Here is an 11,698-nt window from a genome sequence, read left to right on the forward strand (position 1 = left end):
ACTCAAAGTTTTGTTTTACGAAAAAAGAGTACATGTAGAAAGGAAATCCACAATGCACAAATGTAGAGAGAGATAATTCCAAACAGTTTCTGTATTTTTTAGGGATTGTAAGCTCTTTTTAGTTTTTATATATCAGGTTTTGCAATCGTCGGGAAAAAGGGGGAGGCAGGGATTTTTAATTGAGTCTTGACTCCCAATCCATATGTGTTTTATTATGGCAATATAGCCCGTTACGCATGATAAATCACTTTACAATCATCCATGATCGTTGGGTCGGTGTTTTGTAGATGGGCAAAATAATGGCTTGTTTGACACGGGTAAATATCCCACCGCACGGTCACTTGAGAATTTAATGAACGTTTGTGATTCTTTTCAAAAGCTATGGATCCATAGGTGATTTGCATCTTTAACATTTTTAAAACATGCAAATCCATTTTTTAAGCATGTGTGGAGGAAATCTCTTTCTTATAAAATTTTGAACTATTGGAATTTCCCAAATTTGGACAACAAAACTTTTGTGTTCATTTGTGGTGTGTGAATAAATTTTCTTTACTTAAATTTGTTATTGTTTTAAATTTTTTTCAATACATGAACTCTAAAATTTTCATTTTGTTGTGATCTATTTGCCTTTTTGGTTTACGGGATGAAGGGAGAGCGAAAACTCAAAGTTTTGTTTTATGAAAAAATTGTACATGTAGAATGGAAATGCACAATCCACAAACGTAGAGAGAGATAATTCCAAAGAGTTTCTGTAATTTTTAGGGATTGTAAACTCTTCTTAGTTTTTATATATCAGGTTTTGCAATCGTCGGGAAAAAGGGGGAGGCATGGATTTTTAACTGTGTCTTGACTCCCAATCCATAAGTCATTTCTTAGGGTAATATATCCCGTTACACATGATAAATCACTTTACAATCATTCACGATCGTTGGGTCAGCTTTTTGTAGGTGGGCAAAATAATGGCTTGTTTGACTCGGGTAAATATCCCAATGCACGTTCACTTGAGAATTTAATGAGCATTTGTTATTCTCTTCAAAAGCTATGGATCTATAGGTGATTTGCATCTTTAACATGTTTAAAACATGCAAATCTATTTTTTAAGCATGTGTGGAGGAAATCTCTTTCCTATAAAATTCCAAGCTGTTGGGGTTGAACTAGTGGAATTTCCCAAACTTGGACAAGAAAACTTTTGTGTTCGTTTGTGGTGTGTGAATAAATTTTCTTTACTTATATTTATTATTGTTTTAAATTTTTTCCGTACTTGCACTCCAAAATTTTCATTTTGTTGTGTTCTATTTGCCTTTTTGGTTTACGGGATGAAGGGAGAGCGAAAACTCACAGTTTTTATTTATGAAAAATGTGTACATCTAAAATGAAAATGCACATTGCACAAATGTAGAGCGAGATAATTCCAAAGAGTTTCTGTAATTTTTAGGGATTGTAAGCTCTTTTTAGTTTTTATATATCAGGTTTTGCAATCGTCGGGAAAAAGGGGGAGGCAGGGATTTTTAACTAAGTCTTGGCACCCAATCCATATGTGATTTATTATGGTAATATAGGCCGTTACACATGATAAGTCACTTTACAATCATCCACGATCGTTGGGTCAACTTTTTGTAGATGTGCAAAATAATGGCATGTTTGACTCGGGTAAATATCCCACCGCACGTTCAGTTGAGAATTTAATGAGCGTTTGTTATTCTCTTCAAAAGCAATGGATCAATAGGTGATTTGCATCTTTAACATGCTTAGAAAATGCAAATCCATTTTTAAGCATGTGTGGAGGAAATCTCTTTCTTATAAAATTCCAAGCAGTTAGGGTTGAACTAGTGGAATTTCCCAAACTTGGACAACAAAACTTTTGTGTTCATTAGTGGTGTGTGAATAAATTTTCTTTACTTACATTTGTTATTGTTTTAAATTTTTTTTCGTACATGAACTCTAAAATTTTCCTTTTGTTGTAATCTATTTGCCTTTTTGGTTTACGATATGAAGGGAGAACGAAAACTCAAAGTTTTGATTTATGAAAAAAGTGTACATCTAAAATAAAAATGCACAGTGCACAAATGTAGAGCAAGATAATTCCGTAGAGTTTCTGTAATTTTTAGGGATTGTAAGCTCTTCTTAGTTTTTTTATTTCAGGTTTTGCAATCATCGGGAAAAAGGGGGAGGCAGGGATTTTTAACTAAGTCTTGGCACCCAATCCATATATTATTTATTATGGTAATATAGGCCGTTACACATGATAAGTCAATTTACAATCATCCACGATAGTTGGGTCAACTTTTTGTAGATGGGCAAAATAATGGCTTGTTTGACTCGGGTAAATATCCCACCGCACGTTCAGTTGAGAATTTAATGAGCGTTTGTTATTCTCTTCAAAAGCAATGGATCAATAGGTGATTTGCATCTTTAACATGCTTAAAAAATGCACATCCATTTTTAAGCATGTGTGGAGGAAATCTCTTTCTTATAAAATTCCAAGCAGTTAGGGTTGAACTAGTGGAATTTCCCAAACTTGGACAACAAAACTTTTGTGTTCATTAGTGGTGTGTGAATAAATTTTCTTTACTTACATTTTTTATTGTTTTAAATTTTTTGTCGTACATGAACTCTAAAATTTTCATTTTGTTGTAATCTATTTGCCTTTTTGGTTTACGATATGAAGGGAGAACGAAAACTCAATGTTTTGTTTTAAGAAAAAAGAGTACATGTAGAATGGAAATGCACAATGCAAAAATGTAGAGAGAGATAATTCCAAAGAGTTTCTGTAATTTTTAGGGATTATAAGCGCTTCTTAGTTTTTATATATCAGGTTTTGCAATCGTCAGGAAAAAGGGGGAGGCAGGGATTTTTAACTGAGTCTTGACTCCCAATCCATAAGTCATTTCTTAGGGTAGTATAGCCTGTTACGCATGGAAAATCACTTTACAATCACGCATGATCGTTGGGTCAGCTTTTTGTTGATTGGCAAAATAATGGCTTGTTTGACTCGGGTAAATATCCCACCGCACGTTCACTTGAGAATTTAATGAGCATTTGTTATTCTCTTCAAAAGCTTTGGATCCATAGGTGATTTGCATCTTTAACATGTTTAAAACAAGCATATCTATTTTTAAAGCATGTGTGGAGAAAATCTCTTTCCTATAAAATTCCAAGCTGTTGGGGTTGAACTAGTGGAATTTCCAAAATTTGGACATTAAAACTTTTGTTTTCATTTGTGGTGTGTGAATAAATTTTCTTTACTTAAATTTTTTATTGTTTTAAATTTTTTTCGTACTTGAACTCCAAAAGTTTCATTTTGTTTTGCTCTATTTGCCTTTTTGGTTTACGGGCTGAAGGGAGAGCGAAAAGTCAAAGTTTTGTTTTAAGAAAAAAGAGTACATGTAGAATGGAAATGCACAGTGCACAAATTTAGAGAGAGATAATTCCAAAGAGTTTCTGTAATTTTTAGGGATTGTAAGCTCTTCTTAGTTTTTATATATAGGGTTTTGCAATCATCGGGAAAAAGGGGGAGGCAGGGATTTTTAACTGAGTCTTTATTTCTAATCCATAAGTCATTTCTTAGGGCAATATAGCCCGTTACACATGATAAATTACTTTATAATTATCCATGATCGTTGGGTCAGCTTTTTGTAGATTGGAAAGATAATGGCTTGTTTGACTCGGGTAAATATCCCACTGCACGTTCACATGAGAATTTAATGAGCGTTTGTTATTCTCTTCAAAAGCTTTGGATCCATAGGTGGTTTGCATCTTTAACATGTTTAAAACATGCATATCCATTTTTAAAGCATGTGTGGAGGAAATCTCTTTCCTATAAAATTCCAAGCTGTTGGGGTTGAACTAGTGGAATTTCCAAAACTTAGACAACAAAACTTTTGTGTTCATTTGTGGTGTGTGAATAAATTTTCTTTACTTACATTTGTTATTGTTTTAACTTTTTTCCACACTTGAACTCCAAAATTTTCATTTTGTTCTGATCTATTTGCCTTTTTGGTTTACGGGATGAAGGGAGAGCGAAAACTCAAAGTTTTTTTTTTAAAAAAAAAGTACATGTAGAATGGAAATGCACAATGCACAAATGTAGAGCGAGATAATTTCAAAGAGTTTCTGTCAATTTTTAGGGATTGTAAGGTCTTCTTAGTTTTTATATATCAGGTTTTGCTATCATCGGGAAAAAGGGGGAGGTAGGGATTTTTAACTGAGTTTCGACTCCCAATCCATACATCATTTCTTAGGGTATTATAGCCCTTTATGCATAATAAATCACTTTACAATCATCCATGATCGTTGGGTTAGCTATTTGTAGATGGGCAAAATAATAGCTTGTTTGCCTCGGGTAAATATCCCACCGCACGTTCACTTGAGAATTTTATGAGCGTTTGTTATTCTCTTCAAATGCTTTGGATCCATAGGTGATTTGCATATTTAACATGTTTAAAATGTGCACATCTATTTTTAAAGCATGTGTGGAGGAAATCTCATTCCTATAAAATTCGAACCTGTTGGGGTTGAACTAGTGGAATTTCCCAAACTTGGACAACAAAACTTTTGTGTTCATTTGTGATGTGTGAATAAATTTTCTTTACTTACATTTGTTATTGTTTGAAATTTTTTCCGTACTTGATCTCCAAAATTTTCATTTTGTTGTGATCTATTTGCCTTTTTGGTTTACGGGATGAAGGGAGAGCGAAAACTCAAAGTTTTGTTTTAAGACAAAAAAGTACATGTAGAATGGAAATGCACGATGCACAAATGTAGAACGAGATAATTCCAAAGAGTTTCTGTAATTTTTAGGGATTGTAACCTCTTCTTATTTTTTATATATCAAGTTTAGAAATCGTCGTGAAAAAGGGGGAGGCAGGGATTTTTAACTGAGTCTTGACTCCCAATCCATAAGTCATTTCTTAGGGTAATATAGCCCGTTAAGCATGGTAAATCACTTTAAAATCATCCATGATCGTTGGGTCAGCTTTTTGTAAATGGGCGAAATAATGGCTTGTTTGACTCGGGTAAATATCCCACCGCACATTCACTTGAGAATTTAATGAGCGTTTGTTGTTCTCTTCAAAAGCTTTGGATCCATAGGTGATTTGCATCTTTGACATGTTTAAAACATGCAAATTCATTTTTTAAGCATGTGTGGAGGAAATCTCTTTCTTATAAAATTCCAAGCTGTTAGGGTTGAACTAGTGGAATTTCCCAAACTTGGACAACAAAACTTTTGTGTTCATTTGTGGTGTGTGCATAAATTTTCTTTACTTACATTTGTTATAGTTTTAAATTTTTTTCGTACTTGAACTCCAAAACTTTCATTTTGTTGTGATCTACTTGCCTTTTTGGTTTACGGGATGAAGGGAGAGCGAAAACTCAAAGTTTTGTTCTAAGAAAAAAGAGTACATGTAGAATGGAAATGCACAATGCACAAATGTAGAGCGAGATAATTCCAAAGAGTTTCTATAATTTTTATGGATTGTAAGCTCTTCTTAGTTTTTTATCTAACTGGATTTGCAATCGTCGGGAAAAAGGGGGAGGCAGGGATTTTTAATTGCGTCTTGACTCCTAATCCATTAGTCATTTCTTAGGGTAATATAGCCCATTACGCATGATAAATCACTTTACAATCATCCATGATCGTTGGGTCTGCTTTTCGTAGATGGGCAAAGTAATGGCTCGTTTGACTAGGGTAAATATCCCACCGCACATTCACTTGAGAATTTAATGAGCGTTTGTTATTCTCTTCAAAAGCTTTTGATCCATAGGTGATTTGCATATTTAACATGTTTAAAACATGCATATCCATTTTTAAAGCATGTGTGGAGGAAATCTCATTCCTAAAAAATTCCAAGCTGTTGGGGTTGAACTAGTAGAATTTCCCAAACTTGGACAACAAAACTTTTGTGTTCATTTGTGGTGTGCGAATAAATTTTCTTTACTTACATTTGTTATTGTTTGAAATTTTTTTCGTACTTGATCTCCTAAATTTTCATTTTGTTGTGATCTATTTGCCTTTTTCGTTTACGAGATGAAGGGAGAGCGAAAACTTAAAGTTTTGTTTTAGGAAAAAATAGTACATGTAGAATGGAAATGCACAAGGCACAAATGTAGAGCGAGATAATTCCAAAGAGTTTCTGTAATTTTTACGGATTGTAAGCTATTCTTAGTTTTTATGTATCAGGTTTTGCAATCGTCGGGAAAAAGGGGGAGGCAGGGATTTTTAACTGAGTCTTGACTCCCAATCCATATGTCATTTCTTAGGGTAATATAGCCCATTACATATGATAAATCACTTTAGAATCATCCAAGATCGTTGGGTCAACTTTTTGTAGATGGGCAAAATAAGGGCTTGTATGACTCGGGTAAATATCCCACCGCACGTTCACTTGAGAATTTAATGAGCGTTTGTTCAAAAGCTCCGGATCCATAGGTGATTTGCATCTTTAACATGTTTAAAACATGCATATCCAATTTTAAAGTATGTGTGGAGGAAATCTCTTTCTTATAAAATTTCAAGCTGTTGGGGTTGAAGTAGTGGAATTTTCCAAACTTGGAAAACAAAACTTTTGTGTTCATTTGTGGTATGTGAATAAATTTTCTTTACTTACATTTGTTATTGTTTTAAATTTTTTCCGTACTTGAACTCCAAAATTTTCATTTTGTTGTGATCTATTTGCCTTTTTGGTTTACGGGATGAAGGGAGAGCGAAAACTCAAAGTTTTGTTTTAAGAAAAAAGAGTACATGTAGATTGGAAATGCACAATGCAAAAATGTATAGAGAGATAATTCCAAAGAGTTTCTGTAATATTTAGGGATTGTAAGCTCTTCTTAGTTTTTATATATCAGGTTTTGCAATCGTCGGGAAATAGGGGGAGGCAGGGATTTTTAACTGAGTCATTTATTAGGGTAATATAGCCCGTTACGCATGATAAATCACTTTACAATCATCCATGATCGTTGGGTCAGCTTTTTGTAGATGGGCAAAATAATGGCTTGTTTGACTCGGTTAAATATCCCACCGCACGTTCACTTGAGAATTTAATGAGCGTTTGCTATTCTCTTCAAAAGCTTTGGATCCATAGGTGATTTGCATCATTATCATGTTTAAAACATGCAAGTCCATTTTTTAAGCATGTGTGGAGGAAATCTTTTTCTAATAATATTCCAAGCTGTTAGGGTTGAACTAGTGGAATTTCCCAAACTTGGACAACAAAACTTTTGTGTTCATTTGTGGTGTGTGAATAAATTTTCTTTACTTACATTCGTTTTTGTTTTAAATTTTTTTCCGTACATGAGCTTTGAAATTTTCATTTTGTTGTGATATATATGCCTTTTTGGTTTACGGGATGAAGGGAGAGCGAAAAACTCAAAGTTTTGATTAAAGAAAAAAGTGTACATCTAAAATGAAAATGCACAGTACACAAATCTAGAGCGAGATAATTCCAAAGAGTTTCTGTAATTTTTATGGATTGTGAGCTCTTCTTAGTTTTTATTTATTAGGTTTTGCAATCGTCGGGAAAAAGGGGGAGGCAGAGATTTTTAATTGAGTCTTGACTCCAAATCCATAAGTCATTTATTAGGGTACTATAGACCGTTACGCATGATAAATCACTATACAATCGTCCATGATCGTTGGGTTAGCTTTTTGTTGATGGGCATTATAATGGCTTGTTTGACTCGGGCAAATATCCCACCGCACGTTCAGTTGAGAATTTAATGAGCGTTTCTTATTCTCTTCAAAAGCTTTGGATCCACAGGTGATTTGCATTTTTAACAGGTTTAAAACATGCAAATCCTTTTTTTAAGCATGTGTGATGGAAATCTCTTTCTTATAAAATTCCAAGCTGTTAGGGTTGAACTAGTGGAATTTCCCAAACTTTGACAACAAAACTTTTGTGTTGTTTTGTGGTGTGTGAAAAAATTTTCTTTACTTACATTTGTTATTGTTTTAAAATTTTTGCCGTACATGAACTCTAAAATTTTCATTTTGTTGTGATCTATTTACCTTTTTGGTTTACGGGATGAAGGGAGAGTGAAAACTCAAAGTTTTGTTTTAAGAAATAACAGTACATGTAGAATGGAAATGCACAATGCGCAAATGTAGAGCGAGATAATTCCAAAGAGTTTCTGTAATTTTTAGGAATTGTAAGCTCTTCTTAGTTTTTATATATCAGGTTTTGCAATTGTCGGGAAAAAGGGGGAGGCAGGGATTTTTAACTGAGTCTTGACTCCCAATCCATAAGATATTTCTTAGGAATATAGCCTGTTACGCATGATAAATCACTTTATAATCATCGATGATCGTTGGGTCAGCTTTTTTTAGATGGGCAAAATAATGGCTTGTTTGACTCGGGTAAATATCCCACCGCAAGGTCAGTTGAGAATTTAATGAGCGTTTGTTATTCTCTTCAAATGCTTTGGATCCGTAGGTGATTTGCATTTTTAACATGTTTAAAACATGCATATCCATTTTTAAAGCATGTGTGCAGGGAATCTGTTTCCTATAAAATTCCAAGCAGTAGGGGTTGAATTAGTGGAATTCCCCAAACTTGGACAACAAAACTTTTGTGTTCATTTTTGGTGTGTGAATAAATTTTTTTTACTTACATTAGTTATTTTGTTAAATTTTTTCCGTACTTGAACTCTAAAATTTTCATTTTGTTGTGATCTATTTAACTTTTTGGTTTACGGGATGAAGGGAGAGCGAAAACTCAAAGTTTTCTTTTAAGAAAAAATAGTACATGTAGAATGGAAATGCACAATGCACAAATGTGGAGAGAGATAATTCCAAAGAGTTTCTGTAATTTTTAGGGATTGTAAGCTCTTCTTAGTTTTTATGTATCTGGTTTTGCAAGCGTCGGGAAAAAGGGGGAGGTAGGGATTTTTAACTGTGTCTTGACTCCCAATCCATAAGTCATTTCTTAGAGTAATATAGCCCGTTACACATGATAAATCACTTTACAATCATCCATGATCGTTGGGTCAGCTTTTTGTAGATAGGCAAAATAATGGATTGTTTGACTCGGGTAAATATCCCATCGCACGGTCAGTTGAGAATTTAACGAGCGTTTGTTATTCTCTTCAAAAGCTTTAGATCCATAGGTGATTTGCATCTTTAACATGTTTAAAACATGCATATCCATTTTTAAAGCATGTGTGGAGGGAATCTCTTTCCTATAAAATTCAAAGCAGTTGGGGTTGAACTAGTGGAATTTCCCAAACTTCGAGAACAAAACATTTGTGTTCATTTGTGGTGTGTGAATAAATTTTATTTACTTATATTCGTTATTGTTTAAAATTTTTTCCGTACTTGAACTCCGAAATTTTGATTTTGTTGTGATCTGTTTGCCTTTTTGGTTTACGGGATGAAGGGATAGCGAACACATTAAGTTTTTATTTATGAAAAAAGTGTACATCTAAAATGAAAATCCATAGTGCACAAATGTAGAGCGAGATAATTCCAAAGAGTTTCTGTAATTTTTAGGGATTGTAAGCTCTTCTTAGTTTTTATATACCAGGTTTTGCAATCGTTGGGAAATAGGGGGAGGCAGGGATTTTTAACTGAGTCTTGACTCCCAATACATAAGTCATCTTTTAGGGTAATATAGCCCATTACACATGATAAATCACTTTACAATCATCCATGATCGTTGGGTCAGCTTTTTGTGCACGGGCAAAATAATGGCTTGTTTGACTCGGGTAAATATCCCACCGCACGTTCACTTGAGAATTTAATGAGCGTTTGTTATTCTCCTCAAAAGCAATGGATCCATAGGTTATTTGCATCTTTAACATGTTTAAAACTTGCAAATCCATTTTTTATGCATGTGTGGAGGAAATCTCTTTCTTATAAAATTCCAAGCTGTTAGGGTTGAACTAGTGGAATTTCCCAAACTTTGACAACAAAACTTTTGTGTTCATCTGTGGTGTGTGAATAAATTTTCATTACTTACATTTGTGATTGTTTTAAATTTTTTTCCGTACATGAACTCTAAAATTTTCATTTTGTTGTGATCTATTTGCCTTTTTGGTTTACGGGATGAAGGGAGAGCGAAAACTCAAAGTTTTGATTTGTGAAAAAAGTGTACATCTAAAATGAAAATGCATACTGCACAAATGTGGAGCGATATAATTCCAAAGAGTTTCTGTAATTTTTAGGGATTGTAAGATTTTTTCAGTTTTTATATATCAGGTTTTGCAATCGTCGGGATAAAGGGGGAGGCAGGGATTTTTAACTGAGTCTTGACTCCCAATCCATCAGTCAATTATTAGGGTAATATAGCCCGTGACGCATGATAAGTCACTTTACAATCATCCATGATTGTTTTGTAAGTTTTTTGTAGATGGGCAAAATAATGGCTTGTTTGACTCGGGTAAATATCCCACTGCACGTTCACTTGAAAATTTAATGGGCGTTTATTATTCTCTTCAAAAGCTTTGGATCCATAGGTGATTTGCATTATTAACATGTTTAAAACATGCAAATCCATTTTTTAAGCATGTGTGGAGGAAATCTCTTTCTTATAAAATTCCAAGCTGTCAGGGTTGAACTAGTGGAATTTCTGAAATATGGACAACAAAACTTTTGTGCTCACTTGTGGTGTGTGAATAAATTTTCTTTACTAACATTTTTTTTTGTTTTAAATTTTTTTCCGTACATTAACTCTAAAATTTTCATTTTGTTGTGATCTATTTGCCTTTTTGGTTTACGGGATGAAGGGAGAGCGAAAAACTCAAAGTTTGGTTTTATGAAAAAAGTGTACATCTAAAATAAAAATGCACAGTGCACAAATGTAGAGCATGATAATTCCAAAGAGTTTCTTTAATTTTTAGGGATTGTTAGCTCTTCTTAGTTTTTATATATCAGGTTTTGCAATCGTCGGGAAAAATGGGGAGGCAGGGATTTTTAACTGAGTCTTGACTCCCAATCCATCAGTCATTTCTTAGGGTATTATAGCCCGCTACACATGATAAATCACTTTACAATCATCCATGATCGTTGGGTCAGCTTTTTGTAGATGGGCAAAATAATGGCGTGTTTGACTCGTGTAAATATCCCACCGCACGATCAGTTGAGAATTTAATGAGCGTTTGTTATTCTCTTCAAAAGCTTTGGATCCATAGGTGATTTGCATTATTAACATGTTTAAAACATGCAAATCCATTTTTTAAGCAAGTGTGGGGGAAATCTCTTTCTTATAAAATTCCGAGCAGTTAGGGTTGAACTAGTGGAATTTCCCAAACTTGGACAACAAAACTTTTGTGTTCATTTGTGGTGTGTGAATAAATATTCTTTACTTACATTTGTTATTGTTTTAAATTTTTTTCAGTACATGAACTCTAAAATTTTCATTTTGTTGTGATCTATTTGCCTTTTTGATTTAAGGGATGAAGGGAGAGTGAAAACTCATAGTTTTGATTTATGAAAAAAGTGTACATGTAGAATGAAAGTGCACAATGCACAAATGTAGAGTGAGATAATTCCAAAGAGTTTCTGTAATTTTTTGGGATTTTAAGCTCTTCTTAGTTTTTATATATCAGGTTTTGCAATCGTCGGGAAAAAGGGGGAGGCAGGGATTTTTAACTGAGTCTTGACTCCCAATCCATAAGTCATTTATTGGGGTAATATAGCCCGTTACGGATGATAAATCAATTCACAATCATCCATGATCATTGGTCAGCTGTTTGTAGATGGGCA

The sequence above is a fragment of the Aristolochia californica genome, unplaced genomic scaffold (assembly GCF_029961685.1).
Source record: "Aristolochia californica isolate CCGP_79_NKW_82.1479 unplaced genomic scaffold, dmAriCali1.0.hap1 SCAF_1, whole genome shotgun sequence".
NCBI classification, from domain to species: domain Eukaryota; kingdom Viridiplantae; phylum Streptophyta; class Magnoliopsida; order Piperales; family Aristolochiaceae; genus Aristolochia; species Aristolochia californica.